The following is a 21696-nucleotide window of genomic DNA, read 5'->3' as shown; positions in this document are numbered from 1 at the left end:
TGTATTTTGAAGTTTTCGTTTAAGCAAGCAAAGTGATATAAACACATATTTCTTTTCGAGAGAGAGTTACTTCATCCCTATTTTACATCAGAAATGTTTACACTGTGAATTGGTGAAGTTTGAACAGGGTACCATGAATTCTTGCCCTGCCACTTTGCATTCTAACTTCTCCAAGTAGCCATCACTCTGCTTTTGATTTCAAGTCAGCCATCAGCTTGAATTGACTTTTTCTACACCACCCTTACGCAATGAAAGTGTTTTATAGGTTTCAGGCACTAAAAAAGGTAACAAGAAGTGGTTAAGAGCAGTCGCTATACTCCCGGTACAGAAGCTGAGGGTATTAAGGACCTAAAGATAAGAAAATAAGATGTAACATGCTAATCTTACCATAATAGCTCAGTTTGCATGTATATAATGCATGATAACTGCTGTTTTATGGCAAGTTTTCCAGATGTCGTAATTGTCTGGTGAATGTTGCTCTGCTCTGCTAAGTTCATTGACTGATGAATTCTATACAAACTTTAGACATGCCACATAATATGATGTCTGGGAAGTTGCAAAGCGAAAATTTTATTTGACTAGTCTAAATAAAATTGATCAATGACAATGTGGAACATAATTTTAGCCTTAGAGAGGCTTTGAAGAAGGTAAGTGAATAAAATATCCACATGGATGTTGCAGCCTTTGCAAGAGACCTCACAATTCACGTGCTTTTCAAGATCCCAGCCAATTACAGAAAAACAAAATTTTGCTTTGCTTTACTTTGTGAGTTAATCATTGGGGAGCTTAACTTCAGAAGTCCTTACTTTAGTCATAATAGTGGACATATGTCAGAGTATTTGATTTCATGGGAGTTGTGGAGAAATAAGAAAACTTATTTCTCTCAAAGGGTAGACTTTTTATCATGTTATTCTAAGAAATGTTCATTATAAGGGTTTTTTTTTAATTATTATTGTTGTTAATTGCTGCTCATTAAACACAGGGGGAGAAAAAAACAAAACCAAAACCTGCCAGTGAGGAATTTACTAATGACATGAAAACACTTTTCCTTTGAAGCTCGTTTCAGAGTACCACACAAAAACGATCTTGCTGTCTGAAGGGTTTTGGCACTCTTGCACCCCAAGAAATATGTCGCCACAGTTGCGGTGGAAACTCGAGGCTGAGTCCTCCAAGAATAAGCCGCTGTATCTCCTGCCTTTTCGCTTGGGTGGAACATGAGAGGAAGAGCTCAGGTTTCATCATTCATCTGTCTAATCACTTTCAGGTTCCTTCAAAGAGTGGCAGAATCCCCCAAAAAGGAAAATAAAGCAGGACTTTGTATGCTTAATGCAAAGCAGAGGGTGGGTGGTGCGGGGAAGGACATGGAGGCTCTATACCACGAGACACTGCTACAGCATCTTTTATGGTACGCATTCAAATCCATCTTGCGTAGTGGTAAGAGAAATAAAGAGTAGTGGTGGTGGTATAGCCATGGTAGTCTAGAAAGGCAAACCTTGACTCTCTAAGGGAAATGTTTTGCTTTGGTGTGAGCTCAGCCATTAAATGTCCTACGTGGCCGTAGCGGGCAGGTAGCCTGTTTGACTAATCGAAGCGTATGTTTTGATAGACGATCAGCATGTGCGATGCTGCCTGTCAGCATGCATACAGCTACTGCATATGCTCTCTCGTGCCTGACAGAAATACCTAAAGGGATATGCAGAGCGCTGGGCTTGGTAGTGGTAAGGATGGAGTGTAGAGGGCAAGGAGCAGTAATAAAACCTTAGGAACACAGCCTTTCCCATACTTGATTTTTTCTCTTTCCAACTTTTCTTCCCAAAATGTGAAAGGAACATAGGAGAGCAACTCATTGAAGTCATCTGAGCCCTCTGAAGGATGTTTCATGAGTTCATTTATCTGGCTTGCTTACATTTCTTTTTAATTCCTTTCTTACAGTTAAAATAACTCTTAGACTATAGATTAGCTGCTGTATGAAAAGCAGTAAAATGGCCCAAACCTCCAGAAATGGATTCAGTACCAAAGTCGGAATTGGAGGGTTTTGGTACATTTTATTCCAAACTAACTGAATGATAGAATTTTCTTAAAATAGCAAAGGAAACAACTGTGTGCTGCATATTGTGTAAATGCAATGCTTAGTATCAATGCCACCATGTTTTTCCTTTGAGAAAATGTTTGTGGCTTTCATTATTTCTGCAGCTATGTATCTTGTCAGGAGAAAACAAAGTCTTAAAGTGAAAATAATTTTTTACAACCTTATTGCACTTGTCTGGTACCTGAAGTGTCAGAGAAATTCCAAATACCACGAGCTCTGGTTACTTTTATTAAGAACACCGATAGTTCATGGTAAGTGTTAATAGGTGCAACAGGAATTGCAAGTTTTTCCTAAGCAGCTTCATGGGTCAAGATACAAAGCGCAAGCATGCGATCGGTCACTGTCGTCTCATCAGAGCTCTGCAGGCAAGTTGGGAAACTGAGGACCAGCCCTGTTTGTAAGCCCTGACGCTATCAACATGATTTTGTCTTGCAACAGAGATTCCAGTCCCACCTTTTCTGTTTGTTAATTTGTTTTGGGAGAGGAGCTAGCGTTAAAACCTTGAGAAGTGTGGGTGTTTGGCTGCTCTGATTGGTATATTGAAGAGGACCTTGGAAATCATTTGACTGATGCTTGAGCAAAATGAGTTCAAATATGGGGGAGAATGCAGCCTGGATCTCTTTGGTTCACAGGCGTTTTGTAAATACATTATTTTTATGTTCCGTTTGTAAGCACTGAGATCCGCTTACCTTTAAGTGTCACCAGTGGTACTGCGTTGGCCCCTAGATATGCTGAATCAATGTTTGCTTGTTCCTTGATTTGGGTAAGGCATGGGAAGGCAGTATACTTTATCTGTTGTCACCCAGAAAACTGATTTTTTTTTTTTCAACTGGAATCTTTGTTTAGATTTCAGTTTCAACCTTAGGAACTCCAGCACACAAATTGTTTCCTTTTTTTGGAGGCGATGACAGGAATTGCTACATTTATTTTACTACCAAGAACAAATTGCGCACCCAGAAATTTTCTGGGAAAGAGGCAGAGCACCTCTTCTCACTGCAGGGTCCTTATGTAAGCTTGTGCTTTCCTATTGGCCTTTTTTCCGAGTAACTTTTTTAAAGCAGGCGAGTTGGCCCGATGCTTAAGGCATCGAGGATGTTGCTTGGCAACTTTGGGCTGTGCGTACGTCTCTCCGGGAGCAGCCGGACAGATGTTTGCACACCGGCTGACCGGGAGCAACCTGGTGGCGAGCAAGCAAACCCGGTCCTAAAATTATCGGTTGAGGGAATGTGTGGTAAATTAAACATTTGCACTGCGAGACGCTCTTTGTGATGCTTGTTATTTGCAAGGTGTAAAAAAGCTTTTCAAGAGGGTGAGAGGCTGAGGTTACTTTCTTGGATATTTTTCAGTGCCTAGGACACAAATATGTATCATTGTCGTTGGCAAGAGTGAAACTTGTTTACCTTGTTAAAGCTGTGAGCTAAAGATGATGGGCTTTTCCTCTCTTTTAATGTAACAGTAACAGTTTTGTTACTATTAAGAGGGTTACCCTTCAGAGATACAAGCCCAGATCCCCCTGGGTTGTTCTGTGGGTCCCTGTCCAGTTAGCAGTTAGCTGTGTTTCAGTTAAAAAGAAACCAGTGGAGAGTGGCTCTCTGCTACTCTTCTTTCCCAGGATACAGTGTGCTGGGTGGTACGCAGGGCACCCTAGCTTTAAGGTGTGCCAGTACATTTTGCCAAGGGAAAGACACAAAGAGCCTGGAATCGGTACCCACTGATTTTTTCCTCCCTGAGTAGTGACAGTGAGAGTGAGTTGCAGGGGGAGTAAGCTGTCGAAGCGGAGGGAATGGATGGGTTTCTCCTCTTCTCACTAACTTCAACTCAGTTTTACTGGCACTATCCCCTCAACTGAATGTGAGACTTAAACTGTAAACTGAATTAGAGCATGTTTTTAAAAGGTAATGTGTTTTGAAAGCATCTGAGCAGCTACAAACGTAAGGTGGAGGAGCTCCTGGTTGTGCGCAGCGGCCATCTATTAGCCGGAGGTGGACTGGTCCCTGGGAGCCCGACCAGACAGGGGCTGAAGGTTAGGGATATAATTTTGAGCAGTCGCTGACATAAATAAAGGCTGGTGGCCAACACCACAGTCTGACGCCAGCACAGGCTGGCGTGTCTGCCAAAAGAGGCGGTGGTGTGACTCTGCCGTCATCCCCACTTCTCATGTCACACCACTCCCCCCCCCTTTTCAGTCTCATATTGATGAGATGCCATGGGGAATCGTGGTGAGGAATTGATCAAATTTATTGTCTCGCCTCCCTTTTTAGTCTTAACTTGGATGAGTTTGCCTAGTTCTTCCCATGGCCTTAATAAATGCCTGTAGTGGCTTGGTGAAGGGGGCTGGACGGAGGTGGGAAGGAACAGCCAGGAGATGGGGGGAAAGATGGAGGTAATGCAGACCTCTAACTGGCTGGGAAAGCGTGGCAGGCTGCGGGATGGGGACAGGCTGTGAGGAGCACGGGCTATGTCTGGCTGGGTGGGCTTGGAGCAGCCAGGCATAGCCTGGACACAGACCTGTGTCTTTGGTTTGTGTGGAGCAGCCACTTCTGCTGATAAAATACTGTGCAAGGGAAGAAGTAAGAGCACGAGGAAGCAGCATACTGGGAGCAAATGTGCGCTTTTCTAACTAGAGATGGGGAAATTGCACTGTATATTTTGAGGTTTTGTTTTCTTGTTGTTTTCTTCAATAAGTATGTTTGGTAGATTAAAAACACCAGCCCTTTCCCTTTCTGTGAGTAAAGTTTACTTATTGTCAAACATCAGATCTGGGTTTTCTGCTCTTCTGGCACTCTGAGAGAATAAAAATGGAGAGGGATAGTTTGACAGGAAAGATAGCCAAGGAACCTAAAATTCTTCTTTAGACATGCCAGGTCAGAAATGTTGTAATACTAAGGAATCCTTGGAACTAAAGTAATCTTTTAACCATTAAAGAAAACAACCTGTGACATCTTAGCACGCATATCTGTAAGACAATACAAACATAGGATAAATGTGTTCATTCTTGAGCAGGACTTCTTACCTTTTCTTAATAACACCTTAGTATTATGATAAGCATAAGCATAGTCATTCATTGTACTTTAAATAAGAACCTACTAGCGCTTCCCTTAATTGCTATTAACCTTCATTAAGATGAGAGGTGAACTGTGTTGGGTGCTATGCAAACACTCGTTAAAGTGTCCTCCCTCCCTGGTAAATCTTGCAGCTTATGAAGACAAATGATATAAAAGCAGTTGGGGGCTGTGCCTATTAACCTGGCCACTGAAAGTTGTTTTATTATAGGTGTCATGAGGAAGAGATATCTTAAAAAGAGATTTGTAGAAGGCAGTTATGATTCAGGATGGCATTTCTATTTCTGATAGTACTTAATAAATATGTGCATTGATTCTCCTTTGAGCCAGTAAGACTTTAGCTTATGCTCAAGGTAAACTGCTGAAATCCTCATCTCAATTAGATGCTTCATGAAAAGAAGACGTAGAAGGGGTAAAAATAGTTTTGTAACTAAAATGCAATGGGTTTAATGGCATAGAGAAGGGAGAAGGAAGGTATCTGCTTTAATGCCCCACAAGTAGAGGAAAACAGGATGCGCTGCGGGAATGAGGACAAAAGGCCAGAGTTTCATGGACGGAAATAGAGAGCTCTCAACAGAGAGCACCCCCAGTAAAGGAGAATGGCCTGTGTTGACCTGGGTAGAGGTGGTCACCGTCTCTGAAGCTCTCAGTCCTAGAGCTGCCAATAGCAAATGAGACTTGTCCTTGCCTCCCTCATTGTTAGGCTGTTCAGGAACCCTACTTAAAATAAATTTGTGTTAATTGCATATTGCATGTCTTCTGTATTTTCTGTTTCCTATAGTCAGTGTATATTAAATCAGAGTACAGTGAAACCGTATTAATGATTATGCATAGACAAAATAAATGAAAACCTTAACTGAGATAAAAAGCTTCAGTTTATTACTCTATCTGAAAACTAATCCTTGTCTGTTTTGGGCACAGCCTTAGGTACATCCCAAAGCATCTTAGATCCATAAAATTTGGTTACCTTTGGTTCATAATGGGAGCTGGAGAACTGCAGCAGGAGGTAATCGCTTGATAATCCAGTTAATGCTCTCAGTGAGAAAGTAGCTACAGATATGAAAGTGGCAAAGGGCCGTGCTGAATTAATTGCAGTAAATCTTCTATAGGCAGGATTTCAGCTGCAGAAGCACTGAGGCCAAATTTACTTATTGTTCCTTCAGTAGGCTTAAAATGGGGTGAATCTGGCCCTGACTGGCAGAATGAGACTTACTTCAAACGACAGACCAAATAAAACCCTGCACTGAGGTCAATAAACAGTGTCAAGAATAAATCTGACCTGCTGTGTCACTGAGTTGCACTAAGGGATATCTCACCTGAAGGTTTGCTACTAATATATTTGAAGGTAATGGTAATACTGGCCAATTAGAGGTTTGTGGGCTTTATGTTTGCAGTGAGGGAAGACAGAAATAGAAGATTTGGTCTGATTTCTAAGTCTTACCTTCATCTGCTGTCTCACAGTGATCGCTCTTAATTATGGGAATTTTGTTTCATTGCCATGCAGAAAGCTAAGCTGCATGAGTCATGGGCAGAACAGTTTGCTTTTAATAAATGGAAGTGGATACGGTAATAATAATAAAATAAAAAAAAAAATCAGTTTGACTCCAAACCCATCTACCCGTCTAGACAGATAGTGCCAAGCTGCTGTCTGCTAAGAAATATCTTCTTAATAATGCTGTAATAATGCTACTACTTTTAGAGTACTTGCCATTTTTTGAAGTGCTGTACCCAGCTAATTCGTCGTTGGCTGGGCTTGAGACGGCCTTTTGCTGAGTTTGATAGCATTTTTGTGTCTTGCTTTTCTGTAATGTGCTATTTTGAATGCCATGTCCAATCAATTAGGGAATCACAAGAATGTTTTAGGCAGCAGTTCCCAGGGCTGGGCAATAATCCTTGTCCCTGCTCTTCCAGGGTTGCCTATTCATCCTTTCCTGGCAGAGACCACATGTCTCCCCATTCCTCTCTCCTCTAAAAAAAAAGAAAGGCCCTTGTTGTGGCCAAATATTCTGCGCGGGCCCATTTTCCTTGCAGCTGCCCTCCTCTTACTGGTACCCCATGGGGAAAGAGGGTGTGTATGTTGGCACCTTTTCCTTCCCCACCTCTAATTTACCTGCTTCATATCAGAGGCTGTCTTTGCCTTTATCCTTCCCTGGCTTTTCATGCCAGGAAAAACTCCTTTCCTTCCTCCCTCCCTTTGCAGGGCTTTCCCAAGAAAGTTGCATGTGTTCACCAAAGGGGAGAAACTGGAAAACCCAAAGTGAGGGATGGATGGAAACGGGCAGAGCTTGCTGCGTGTTTTTCCTATTTCCCCAGCCTAGTGTCAATCTCCTGGGTGACTCTGACTGTTGCTCATACAGTTGGGCCTTGGCATGTGTTCTTCCCCAAAGGATGGGGTGCTGGGAGTAGCCTGGCTTCCAGACCAGCACAGAAGCAGTTTGGATGTGCATCTAGCTCCTTGCATGGATAGGAAATGGAGGATCCTGGTCTGGGAAAAAAAATGCAAGGAAGATATATGGCACAAGGGGAAGGAAGCTGCTTTGGAGAGGAGAAAGATGAAGAGATACCTCTTGTAAGGGCAACGGAGTAATAGAGGGTCAGGAGGCCCCTGGCCAAGAGGTCTGGTGGTAATGGAGGGAGGGGGAGAAGGAGCTGAGTGAGGATGGAGAATGGGGCATGCTGGATGTGGAAAGAGGAAAGAGGATGACCTGGCAGGAGCAGGCCGGGAGAGGTTTTCTGCAATCACCGAAATGGGGAGGAGAATGGCAAGTGAGCAGCGGCACGCAGGGAGCTTGTGTCTAGAGCAGCAGGCTGTGAAGGGTCCAGAGGCTGTGTGCTCAGGGCAACCGTGAGTGTGTGCCATCCCGCCCAAGCTGGTGCTGGTTTTAAATGAGCAGAATGTAGGAGTTAAAAACTTCTCCGTGGCAGGCAGCAGGGGCTGCGCATCTGGCTGCCAGCGGGGCATTTCGTGGAGGCGAGAAAGGACTGCCTTGGGCTGCGCCCAGCCTGATGCATTGGGAGTTGAGACGAACAGAAACTCAAATGGGACCATTAAAGTCATTTGCTCTGGATGTCCAGGTCTGAAGCACCACCTCCAGAAAGGTGAGAAAATAGCAAAAATAAAACTATTGTCCCATAGCAAGGCAGGAGATCAGAGTCTCTTCCAGTGTTGCCTGGACATGTCATCCATGCTTCCTTTCATGTAAATGGACACTGGAATAACTCCAGTGAAGTGCGGGGGCATCATTCACATTTCCCACCTGTGTGAGAAGAGTATGGATTTGGGCTTGCTATAAATTACTGGAAGAACAGTGGTGGGTTTTTTTTTTTTTAATAATTAAAAACTGCTGATTCATGGAAATGTAAATTTCTGTGGAGCTCCCATCTGACAGAAGTCAGGGCAAGCTGGCCAACTAACCCACTTTGGAATTAGAAAGTAACACCTGAAAATGAGGAAGAAAAAAAAAAAAATACTGTGAGCACTGAGAACTCTGAAACTTAGGCCCATATTGGCAGCCCAGAGGTACCAGCTATCTGTTGCAAAGATTTCCTGCTTGTAGGAACAGCCTGTTAATACCACTTGGTTGTTTTGAGGTTAAATGGATGTGCTGAAAGCCTTCTAGATCCTCGGATGAAAGATGCTGTTACATATGCAGTATATCCACGAAAGGGATCACAGAGTATATTGTAACTGTGGGGCAAATCCGCCTGCAGTACTGCTCAAGGACAACACGTGTTGCTGTGAAGCGCTAATGCTCCGGCAGTGTATCTCTGCTTAAAAGCAGTGTCAACACCTTCCTCTGCAACGGGTAGTGCAAGAGCTGCAAAAGGTTGAGCTGGCAAATCTCGCATTGTTTTTCAAATAATATTTCTTAAGTCTCCTAGCTTGCTTTTGAGACGCGATTTGATTCAAACCAACTCAGTCTTTTCTTCCTCTTCTTTTTTTTTTCCTTTTTTTTCACATCAAACCTTGTTAACTCTAATGTATGTCTCAGATGTCAAGTCCATTCTCTTGTGATTCATGATGACTTCCAGAGCTCCTGGTGGAGAAGAGTATACAAGTCTTTTTATTTCAGCTGCATGACTAGAGGTATGCCCTCTCTTAGTTGATGGCACACATTTTCCTTTTGAAATCTCTCTCTTATGTATGTTACGGTGTGCCAGGTCTGCTAAATGGCACTCCTGCATAGCAGGTGAGGGGTGTGTGTGTGTGTGTGTGTGTTTCTTCCTACAATTCTACGTTAAATACAGAGCAGCGCAGTTTTGCAGATCTGAGAAATGGTATGTCCGCTGCTTACTGTCAAAACCTCTTTTCCTTCTTAAATCCCACAGAGATGCTGCTAATTAAAGGAGATCTTCCCCCCCACCACCCCCGATTCATATCAGAGGCCTGAATATAACTTGGATCTTACCATTTTTGGGAGCTCTCAAAATACACTATCTGAAGAGAGAATAAGCCTAATTTATCCACTGGGTTGCAACAGGATTGAAGGTGCAGCGTGAGAGCGTGCCAGTCTGTGGCTCTCCCACAGCCAGCCATCGCTACCCTTCCCATGGTCAGTTCCTCCCCTGGAAAGGAGCAAGTTCAGCTGCTTCTGGTCCCCCAGAGAAGCGAACGAGCAGTGCCTCTGAGCACCGTGGTGCGGCAGAGTCTCAGATCCGATAGCTCAGTTTTAGGTGCTCTAAGAGGAGCCACGTATTTACCAAAATGAAATGGTGAAAGTAGGATTATGCCCTCCCAAACGGCTTCTGTATGCGCTAGGAATTTCTGATGCTTCCTGACATGTGGCATGTTGTGGTCTGTGTTGTAGTAAAAACTCAAAAATCATTTTCAGTTTTACGTTAACCCTTTTTGGATCAGGAGGTGATGTGTGGCAGGACCTCTATTTCTGTTTTGGTGATGCCATTGAGTGAAATAGGGTCCCGATTTTAAGAACATGTGGTTTGTCACTGGAAATTAAAATCAAAAAGGCTGGTACCCCCCACCCCCAGCAAAAACCCCACGGGTAAATCAAAGCCAGACGTTGCCAGCACACAGCTTGCTGCTTTTAAATTCACAGGGAGTCTCTCCATCGCTAGGGTTTGGTTGCAACTGGAGCAGCTAAACTCATCTGTCTAAATAGAAGAATTCATTTAGCTGAGCCAAAAACCAGCCGGATCCTTCTGGAGGCAGGTGCGGGTCCCGGTGCCGGGCGGGGGGGGCCCTCCCTGCTGTGTGCCCGGGGTGCAGCCCTCGGCGCCCCCCGCTCGCACCGCAGCAGCAGGCTGGGGGATTGGCTCCAGCAACCTGCCGGCATCCAGCTTTTGCCGTTCTCCGCGCCGTGGGCTTCCCCCCCCCCTTCTTTTTTTTTTCCCCTCTCTCCTTTTTTTTTTTTTTTTTTTTTTTCTTCCTTCCCCTCTTTCCTTTTTCCCTCCCTCTCTCCGGAGGAGCCTCCGCAGCCCTGATTTGCTGGGAAGCGGCGGAGGCTCGCTCTGGGCAGAGCCGGGCTGCGCTGCCCCTGCTGACGCGTGGCCGCCGCCGCCGCCGGGAGCAGCCCCGCGCCCCGCTGCCGCCGCCGCCGGGCGCCCTCGCCGCCGCCGAGGTACCGTTCCCGCCGCTCCCGCCCCCGGTGCGTGCAATGTCCTCCCCGCAAGGGGAAGCGGAGCATATGGCCGGGGGGGCGCGAGCAGATTGCATCCCCCCCACTCTTTTTTTTTTTTTTTTTTAATACATACGTATTTAGATATATATAAAAACCTCATTCCTAGGAGCCATTTTTAAGTTAGCAGCCGCGGAGGGGGCTGGGGGGGCGGTGTGTGCGTGAGGCCGGGATGCCCGGGGGGGCGCCGGGGAGGCAGCGAGCGGTGCCCCCCGCAGAGCGGGGAGGGCGGTGGGGGCTCCGCGGGGAACGTTCGCCGCGGCCCGGCGGGGGAGGGGGGACGGAGGCACGGCTGCTCCCGCCGCAGCTGTGCCGGAGCGGGAGGTGGGGGCTGGGAGGGGGCTGTTGCAATTTTAATTTTTTCAGGGCGATACGCATTTCTGTGGGAAACTTCTGTAGGCGGCAGAGGCACGGCGAGGGGGTGTCTGGCTTGGCCGGGCACACCCCGACACCCCCTCCCCCCGGGAGGCTGCCCCCCCCGGGTTCCCGCTGCCCCGCTCACCTAGGGGGCACAGCGCCTAGGTGGTGCAGGGGGAGCCGTCCCTCCCCCCCCCCCGCCCGGCCGGGGCTGCGCGCCTTGCGGTGCCGGGGGGGCTGATCCTAGCCCCCCCGGCCCGGCCGTGGCTTCTGCAATGCGGTGGGTGTGGTTACGTACGGAGCACATCGCAGCCCCGGACCGCGGCAGCGCCGCGCCGCCCCACGGCCCCGGCCGGCAGCGAGGGGCCCCGCCGCCCGCGGGTGTCGGAACCGCCGGGCCGGGGCTGCTGCGCCCCGCCCCGCGTTGCCGGGGCCGCCCGGGGGAGGAATCGCGCGTGGGGTGCGCGCGCGCCTGCCTGCCTGCCTCCCTCGTGGCGGGGTCCCAGGTGCGCTGGAGCGAGGCGGCTCGGGAGCTGCCCACCCCCCCCACGCGTGGTCCCGCGGAGCGCGGCGTGGAAGTTGCGGTGCTCAGCCAGGTCTGTGGGGAAAGGGAGGGGGAGGAGGCGAGGGTGCGGCCGGCAGGCAGGCCCCGCGGGTCCCCTTCTCCGCATCCCAGCAGCGGCCCCTCGCTCTTGAGTGACCAGAGAGGGGCTGGGGGGGGACGTGGGGAAGCAGGTTTTTGTCTTTTTAGGTTTTCTTAGTTTTCATTCAGAGTTCAAACTTTATCATATATACCGAGAAGCTTGAAAACTTGGCACTCCTATGATCGTCGCAAGTAGCAAAGTAGAGCCAGTCTGGCCTTGGGGTTTCTTGATTTTTTTTATTTCTCTCGCGGCCGTGCTTGAGGAGGAAGGCGTTCAGTAAAGGTGATTATTGCTCTGAATGCCCGTTTGCCAGCGTGTGCTTGTGTTTGAGGCAGGGATGGAAAGTATCTCCTCAACTCAACACGCATGTCGGTTGTAAGTCGAAGGGAAAGGACCTGCGACGTTTAAGTCTTTTCTGTCAAAATGATTGCAAGCCAGAGACCTGCTTGCCAAGGGAAAGCTCTGGGTTAGGTGTGTCCCACGTGCATCTGTCCTTTTGCAGTGTGGCAATCTGAATTACATCTTTTTTCATTTTACTTTTAATATTGTCAGCATTTGCCTGTGTCCATAGAAAGCTGAAAAGATTTGTGTAAAGAAAACAAGTATAACTGAATCTCACAGAAAATGAGGAAATAAGCAAAATATGTAGGTTTTTGACCAGTAAATCTTAGTCAGATGCAACCAAGTGTATGCTTTTCCTCTGAATCTATGGAGAACAGTCCTTTTGTAGAGTATTAAAAGGTCAAGATCATCCTGCTGCGTCACTGTTGTGGTTAAATTCACACGGGTCTTGCTGCACCTGTGTGTGTACATGCATAATATAGTATAGGCGAATACTGCTATGCTGGTCTCTTTGGGTTGGAAAGTTTCAGCTCCAATGTGAGGATGCGACCTGCATGGCAATAAGGGGAGATGAGAGCCCAAGAGCACCGCATTGGAGTAGGAGCCACTGGAAGTTTATTCCTTACGGCACTGCTTGAGCAGGAAGGCTCCTTGAGCTGTCGGCATGCTGCAGATCTGCTTGCTGCAGCAGAGAACATGAAACACATTGGGAAGCATTAAAAATACATTGGTTTTATTTAATCAGATTGGTACAGTCCGGGCCTCTCCCTGAACTAATTGCACGCAGTCGCATCCCTCCGTTAATGATGCAGCTGATGGCCTTTTCTCCCCAAAGGCTGCCCTGTATGACTGAGGAGCTGATCGGATGCGTGTCAGCAGCTCATCCGATGGGAGCCTGCTTGTGTGGTGGGCAGGTTTAGCCTTTGGGGGGAGGAGGAGGAGGAGAAGGAGGAAGAGGAGGAGGAGGAGGAGGAGTGGGGGGGCCGCAGGGTGTGGCACCATCCCCTGCCCCCCCTCGCGCCTCCGCCTTGGCGGCTCCTCGCAGGGTAGGGCTGTGTCTGTCTGCTGGGGAACTGCAGCAAAACTGAAGAGGTCTAATTTTAGTTGGGGTTTTATTCTCTCTTCAGAGAAGGAGCAAGTGAAGGTGAAGCTACAACTTACGTAATTTTTGAATTAAACAGGGTGAGGTCTTTTTTTGTCTGTAGTGGAAACCTGCTGAATATTTAGTCTTTGATGAAAAAGAATTACTGTTCACAGGTTTTTCTTTGAAGGCTGGGGTGGGTTTATAGATAATATGGGCACTGATGGTAGGTTTAACCCACAGCAGCGTGCTCACACCTGTATTTGGTAGATTTGTTGTTTGGTGCAGTGGTTATGAGTTCCTTGGGGGCTATGCATGGTTATTTTTTTTAAATACGTAAAATGTCACTTCTTTGTATTTCAGGCATGATCTTGAGTTAACAGAAAGTTCTTGAAATGTGTTAAATGTGTTATTCATGGTGGGTGACATTCAAACTTGTTTCATGGAAATCTCATGTACCAGTAAATGACTGCTTGTTGTCTCAGGGAAAACATCAAACCATTTATAAGCGGTTATAAAAGAATACTTGTTTCTCATAAGATGAAGCACCAGCTTTATCTCTTGAGCTACAGCATTTTCAAGATGAAAGTATTAATAACTGCGTGACTCTCACATCGAAATACATCCTTGGGTGAGAATCTGTGTACGTTCAGTGCGTGTTCAATGTATGTTGGGCTTTGAAAACAAAGGGTCGGTCCATGCAGGGAGGGCTGTTGTGAGTCTGCAGGATTGTGCTTTTTCAGTGTGTATAGCATGGCCCTGGGATACTGTGTTTTAACATCTTATTTATCACATTTTTAACTGGAAATATGTTATGACTGCAGAGTTTGAATTTTCTAAGTGTTTTGTTCAGACACAATTTCTCTCTAATCAAGTGAAAATAAATGCATGCATATAACTGAAAAATGTGATTGCTGTCAACTAAGCTGAAAATTAAAACTGAAAACGTGTTTATTCTGAAGGATCATGGTGGATTGCTATTTGGTGCAAAAGTTACAGAGTATATAAAAGAGTGTTACCCAGAACTAGACTTAAATAAGCATTGCTAAGCAGTTTGAATCAGTACCGTAAAGGAAGCCTTTCAAAGAGAACTACTGAGATGATGGATTAGCTAGGTTTTATAGTGTGTTTCTCTTAATTTTTAATCTCCAGTATTAGCTATTTCTAATGGCTGGGGAATGGTCCAAGTCTAAATGTGTATATGGACACATAGCACTTCCTCCCGCATTAACTGGCTAGAAACACCCGGAGAGAAATGCTTGTTTTCTTTGGAAAGCTCTCCATTTCTTAAAATGAAGAGCACAGGTAGCGGAGAAGAGGAGCGTAAGCACTTAACTTGGCTTCAGTAGGAGAAATCCTACGGGCCCTTTGCGCCTGCCCCTGCCAGTCTCAATCGTTGTCACCAGGCGCATCGGTGCAGGGGAAACTCGGGAGGATTGCCGAGGACTAAATATCTGTGGAAAAGCAGAAATGGGTCAATATTTGGGACAACCGAGTTAATCTGAGACAATGTGCTGTATAGACAGCAAACTCCCCATCTCCTACACCCTTCCTGAGTAATTGATATAATGCAATTTGAGTAATTGTCAGCTTTTTGTCTCTGGAGGAAAATGAAATCTTTACTTTTTACTTGGTCTTTGACTATCAGCAGAGCTGGTTGTTCTTGAATAAAATGGATAAAAGCAAAAAGGCAATTATAATAATCTTCTAAATCACTTACAAATCTATTTGCACCCTATGGGACGCAGTATATGAAAGGATAATGGATAAATAAAGGTTTTAAAAGTACACAGAAGTAAAAAAAAAGGGGGGAAAAATCCTTTTTACATAGACCCCTTCAATTTTTACCCCTTCCTTTATAGATCTTGGAAATACTTTGTGTGCCACAGACAGAGAATCCCTTTCAGTGGCTTCACTACCTATCAAAACTGATCTGTTGGCAAGCTGAGAAACAAAAGAAGTACTGAAATGTGCATGAGGATCACCCACCAGATGTTTGATCCTACTGAGAAAAGTCTTTATAGTTTAGAGGGTTAAAGAAGAATGTGGAAACCGGGGACTCGGAGCGCGTGTGGGGGGTAAAGGGCTAGAATAAATGGAAAGCATATGTGAATATAAAGAAATATTTCGGGAAGGGCGGGGAGGGAAGTGTAAAGAGGAGAAAGCAGGATACAATTTTGGATACATGCTCACGTGCATGTATTTGTATGAAACGTGTGTTTATTGACAAGTGTGACGGAAAGGAAAAGTCATAGCACTGCTCTAATGAGTTAGAGGTGGGAGACGAAAGCTCCCGTGTGGAATGAAGAATGGTTGATGTTTCTGATTTTGGGCTGTGATAAAACCTGAACTACCAAGTTACAGCATGCGTCTATCATTTGACTTTTACTGCAGCCTTTTTCCTAAAACAGGAGCTGGGTTTTGATCCCAGATGGGCTGCAGGTAGCAAGTGGGGGAATATATTTGAGGTGGGAACAGCTGACCCTGGTGGGCTCTTTGTTGGAGCCATGTTGATGGATGATGGGATGGTCATGTGAGGGAGGAAGGGAAAACACCCGTCTCCAGCCTGTGTCAGACCAGAGCAAGCTGCACGCTTACGCCTATATTTTTGCTGTTCTCTTTAGTTGTGCCCTGCTCCCCCAGGCAGGCTCTTGCCTGTCACTCCCACCGCACATCCCCTCACCCCGGCTGCGGTCACTGGCTGGGTGCCCCTTCCCTGGGGCTCCCTGGCAGGGTCCCTGCTGGGGCAGGAGCCTCTGGCACCGTCCATCCTTCCCATCACCCAGGCAGGTGGCCGAGCACCTGCCCCTGTTCCCCTCCTCCCTATTTCGGATTATCCCTTGGCATTCCCCATCCTCAGAGCTTCACCCTTTGTAGTAGCTCAGCCTCGGCGCTCTCCACTCCCCGGAGGAGGTGAGTAAATCCTGGGAGGCAGCCACACGCCGGGGTGCTCCAGCAGCCTTTCCCTGGTGGCAGGAGGTGACACTGCTCCTGGCAGCCGGGGAGCATGACATTGCTGGTGGCAGTGGAGCAGGAGGAGTCCCTGGTGGTGGAGGTTACCTTGTTTACTCCTTATGAATCTGAGGGCAATTATGTGTAACACCTCCTGGTTTCCTAGGACATACTGGCTGCAAATAAAATCTTGTTTAATAAGCCAGCAAATGCAAACAGGCTGTGAAAAGGAAAAAAAAAAAACTCTTCCAGACCTAGGAAAACATATGTTTATGCTAACTGAGAGACCTGTTCTTGCACCCTGACTCGTGTCGGGGAGTATCTTTATCTGCCAGTCTTCCCACAGAAATCGGTAAGCCTGTCTGTTTGGTTTAGACAGAGGTATCAAAATCTGACCCTACCAAATTGTAGCTTAGGTCAGGAAGCTGTAATCTCTCTAAGGACCCTGGAGATGATTACTTCACCAGGTCCGCTGAATTCATCGCTGTTTTCTTTCAATTAAATTACTGCTGTTGCAGAGCAAGGGTTGGGGCAGGCAGTGCTCAGCCCTTGGGCTCCCCAGCACAATGCGATTGCTGCGGGTGCCTCACAGCTGCACTGCAGTCAGTATACAGACATATACATCTATACAGAGATAAACATTGCCGCTTGCCTATGGGAATTATTTGCAGCAAGAAACCTAGTACCTCTGTTTTGTTCCTAGTAGTGGTTCTTAACCTTACATACCAGTAAATACGAGGTTTGGTAAAGGTAAAGACAGTGGGTAAGGTATAAAATGTGCTCTCAGGAAAGCAGGAGGGTATTTTCGGTTTTGCCAGATGGTCTTGGTAGTCCAGGCACTGGTTGCACAGAGCCCTTTGCATGGGGTATCTGGCACCGGCGTTGGCCGGGGCGGCTGGGGAGGGCGATGGGAGCTGCCCTGCCAGAGGTCAGCACGTCGCCTTGTCTCGAAGCAGGAGTGAAACACAGGTCGTGCTCCCACTGGAGGGGCTGCTGCAAGGCACAGTTGCTTCTTGTCGTAAGCAGGTTTATTAATTGATCACTTTATTATGGCAGCACGTTGCTGGCTTAACCGTGTTGCTCACTTGGCAAACACCGGTGCAAGATCTTGAGAACAACCCTGCAAGGAGAGGCCCAGCTGCGGGGTTGAAAGGTGAAGTGAGATGGCATTTTTTTTGCCTTGGAATTTGTCTTTTCCATTTCTTCTGTCTCTCTCTTTTGGATCATTCCAGAAGACTGAAAGTTTTGGTTAATTATATGTGCTTAAAGGGAAACGCTGTAATGTAGTTTCCACGTTGGAGCATTATTCTTGTACAGCTGGAGCTGGCAGCCTTTCATTCCCTTACCACCTCCTTTTTCTCCTAAAAATAGCAGCACACAACAGTGGGATTACAGGAGAGGCAGAAGAACGTTTCCTGAGCAACAATTTTTGCCGGATAGTGGTTGTGGTAGCATCGAGAGCAGATTTTGGGGGAGTCGGAGGGACGTATAAATGGGAAGAGAACAAAATGGGACAGAGGCAAAACTGGGGTGGAGAGAACGAGGCTGGTAGGTGGGACGGACGGTGAGGTTCACTGGGCTGTGTAACAGCCTGCCTGGGGAATTGGGAGAAACCTCAGCGCTTGAATCATGGAATCGTTTAGGTTGGAAAAGACCTTTAAGATCATAAAGTCCAACTGTTAACCTAGCACTACCAAATCCACCACTAAACCATGGCCCTAAGCACCACATCTACACGTCTTTTAAATACCTCCAGGGATGGTGACTCAACCACTTCCCTGGGCAGCCTGTTCCAGTGCTCACGTAGGAGTTGCTGAGACAGAGCACTCAGCAGCAACGTACGGGTAGCAAACTCACGGTGCGGATAGGAGGCGCGGGCAAGATGACCTAATTTCCATCTCTGATTTCTATGATTTATTAAAGAGTTTTGCAGGCTTTCTCTTAGGAGGCTTAGAGCTGGAATTTGAGGCATGGCAATTAGGAGGGTCCTTTAATACTGTGCCAGCATGCTGTTGGGGATTGATCACTTACTTGCGGCGTAGTGAGCTAAGTGTTGGTAATTCTCCACTCTGGGAAACGGTGGTAGTGGACAGGCTCTGCTCCAGTTTAGCTCTGGTGTTGACGCTGGTTTACATTATGCATTCAGTCCTGCCCTCAATGCCACTAATGCTGTATGTAGATTATGCGTGTACGTATAATGACAATAAATAATATATTAATGTGCTATAGTAGGTATCTCGGAAAAAGTAAAAGTAAAAAAGATAACCACCACCACCAATCACTTCTCATGCCGCCCTATTTAATGGCGCCCTCAAGAGCTAGACAAGAGTTGATTTGTGTTAGTTTATTCCAATCTTGGGAATCCTTTTCCACCTGTAATGGGTTAGTGAAAAAGAGCCAGCAGACAATGCTTCCGCCCCCACCAGTTGTCCAAGTCAGGGAGAAAAGACAGCGCCCACCTCCTTCCTCAATATATTTAAATATATTCAACTAGGCTTTCCGTCTGCATAAACCGTGTGCCTACTTGCATTTGCACATACTAAATATGCCACACAATTAATAATTGTGATGGTGAAGTACTGATATCGCTAAAGTTACTTGAAAAACCTGCCTTTGTCTTGAAATAATCTTGTTAAGGTTATTGTTTCTAATCTGTACCCACTGACCCACACTTCTTGCAAAGCCAAACGAAACCATCCAGAATTTTACGTTTAAAGTTTGAAAGTGTTTTATCCTCATTTGCTAGTGGTGTGACACAGATTTATTGACTTGTTCTTCATTGGGCGAACCCAAAGCTATTTTTCTTACACTCACATCATATATAAACCATGAATATTGTACTTTGCAGCTTCTCTACTAACATGGTAATGCAGAGCAATAAAGCCAGAACTCTTCTCAGCCTGAGGGGACAGTGATTGAATTAAGGATGCAGAGCTGAAGAATGAAAAGAAGTTCCTTCTTTTTAAATTTTTAGTAACTTCCCACTGCTGTGCTGTAGGAACAGACACAAAATGTCTCTTGCCAGTATAGGGCAAATGGTGTGGTTTTGGGAGTCAAGGCAGTTGCAGTTTCTGCGTTACACTGGCCAGAAGGATACCAGCAGCTTCTGTAACAGGAGTGTCTGTATTAAAGTAAACTCTCTGCCTGGATTCGGACTCCCTCCCTCTTCAGCTCCAATTTTGTATTTCCCTATCTGCCCTGCAGACATGATCATTGTGTTTTCCCCATCCCTTGTTGTTCTGAATCACCTCACCCCAGCAGCGGTTTGGTTATTGCACTTTTTGCTCTTTGCCTGTCCCCTGCATTTTCCATCATCTGAAGCACCTCTTTCTAACTCTTGACGGTGTTTCTTCTGTCTAAACGCAAGGTAGCTGGTATGAAAGAAGATGCCCCTGTGACCTTCTGATCCTGTGATGCTGCTTTGAAGAAGGCAATCAGTGTAGTTATGCTTCCTTCTTCTAACCAGTTTGTGGAAATCGATACAAGTGTTTATATCTCCATAGATTTGTAAGAAATCTTGCTGTGCTAAGTAAAAAAATGCTGGCATGCAATAGATGATGCAGCAACAAGCCATCGTGTTATAAAGATACAAATTGCACTAAGAAGATATCTGTCATTCTCTAGCTTCCAAGCAGTTATAAAGGATAAAATAGATATATTTACTACATACTGCATTACACAGTTTACTAAAAACGCTTCACTACCTTCTTTTAAGGCACGCCAGGGCATCGTTGCTCCTAACCCACAGAACTGCGAGTCTGCTTCCTTGATAGCGTCCTCTGCGCCTGGGATGTTGTTGTAAGAACAAAAATCGCTGCAGGATGGGACTTGGCAAACAAATCAAGGTCTCGGCCAAGGAAATGCATTGTCTGTTCATTTTCTAAACAAAAGTAGCTCAGCCGAAGGCGAGTGTTTTGTATCTGGTTTCCACGGGCTGTATTTTGACTTTGTAAAGTAGGTGTAATAAGCAATTATTTCTACTTACATGCCGTTGTTTAAAAAATACTCACAGTTAAATATTTCTTAATTAAATGTTGGCTGCTGAGCCTGAAAGAAACTGTCCAGAAATTCAGAAGGGATAGCACAACATTAATAAGAGTCTGAATAAGTGTTTACATGATGAACAGGATTATTTCCTACTTAAAAACAGACTAGTTTGAGAAGTGGGCTGAGCAGAAGTCACTCTTTGACTAGTGGTACGTTTAAGCCCAACATCTTGAGATTCTCGAGCGAGTAATCCTGCTTTCTGGTGGCATTTGGCCTTCGTTTTAAGACCTTGTATAACCTACTCTACTTTAACCTGGTATTCTGAAATTGTGGTGTATGGAAAACCCGTTCGAAGTTACTCTGTGGAGATTTTTAGATTTTATTTCTTTCTGAACTCTGGTTAGACACGTAATAAGGAAATTATTGATCAGCAATGTTAGAGAGATACAAAATTAATACTTAAGAGTAATATTTAACATCACTTAAGATGACAGCTCTGCAAAATGCTATCTTCCAGAACCGGGGTGGCAATGACAAGTGTACTCTGTTAGAAAAAGGCAACTCCTTGAAAACCTAGCAGGAGCTTGGGGTATTTATTGCCTTCCGTAGGGAAATGAAGTAGTGACTGGTAAAAGGTAAGGCTTTCATTCAGGCGTGAGTGAAAAGCTCCTCAAGCTCCTTGATCCTCCCTGCCAGAGCTGCCAATACAGAACGAACTGCTCCTTCCAGGCGCAGATAGAGCTCTCAACTTTGTTTCTCTGTTGCCTTCCTTGCAAACGGCAGCGTTTCTTATCGGTGGGGCTGCCCGAGGTCCTCTCCTGCTTCGGAAAACCGAAGCTAGGAGGTAGCCGTGGGGGCAAGGACAGAGGTCCCAGGCCGCCCTGGCTGCAGCGCCGGCAGGGAGAAGTGCCTCACCCCGGCAAGACGCCGCTTCCCCGTCTCACGGATGTTCTGTAGTAGCTCCTGGGGCTGGTGACTGACTGATGCTCCGCTCCATCCTTTGTTGTAGGCGCCGTGAAGATTAATAATTCGATTTGTCAGGTGAAAATTCAAATTGCATCAGTCACACCTCTTGCAGAGTTATCCTGTGATTAAAAATGACAAATAGTTTCCAATGAAACACTGTTTTTGCATTCTTCTAACCTCTCAAAGCATACATATTTGAAGCTTAAGCATGTCACGTGGACTCTTCAAAATTTACCTTTAAAATGATATGTTTAATGTAAGGAGGAAGGAAAGTTTCACCTATTATTTAGATAGAACTGAAAGCATATAAATTTCCACTTAAAATGTTGACCTTTCCTGACTTGCCGCTAGGAACATGCCATAGCTGTCCAAGCTTTCAATTTTTGCACCTGTCTGGTATGATCTCTTTGCTGAGCAGCGATGCTTTTAGACTTGACAAATGATTAATCTTCTGGTAGCCTATCAAAATAGTCTTAACAGTAGCTGATAAATCCTGTGCAGTTATTGAAATATTTTGCAACATCAAAACCTTAACATTAAATTGTTAGCCTCAAACAGCGGGATAAAATTGAAAACGAAT

At 45.8% G+C, this 21696-nt stretch overlaps 1 protein-coding gene across 5 annotated transcripts in view; it reads left to right on the top strand.

The window, feature by feature from the left end:
* The window catches only part of EPB41L3 (erythrocyte membrane protein band 4.1 like 3), a 142600-nt gene that overhangs the window by 36108 nt on the left and 84796 nt on the right, over positions 1-21696 (top strand). Inside the window, exon 1 of one of the 5 annotated variants that reach the window (XM_075142055.1) lies at positions 10627-10757. The exons of 3 other annotated variants lie outside the window; for them this stretch is intronic. The gene's annotated coding sequence lies outside the window, so the exon portion shown is untranslated. Of the gene's footprint in view, positions 1-10626; positions 10758-21696 lie in introns of those variants that run through there. One more of the 5 variants, XM_075142056.1, reaches the window with a different exon arrangement.

Source organism: Calonectris borealis, chromosome 2, assembly GCF_964195595.1.
Source record: "Calonectris borealis chromosome 2, bCalBor7.hap1.2, whole genome shotgun sequence".
Lineage (NCBI taxonomy): Eukaryota > Metazoa > Chordata > Aves > Procellariiformes > Procellariidae > Calonectris > Calonectris borealis.
Note: the sequence above shows the minus strand (reverse complement) of the source record. Positions and strands in the feature narration are given on the sequence as shown.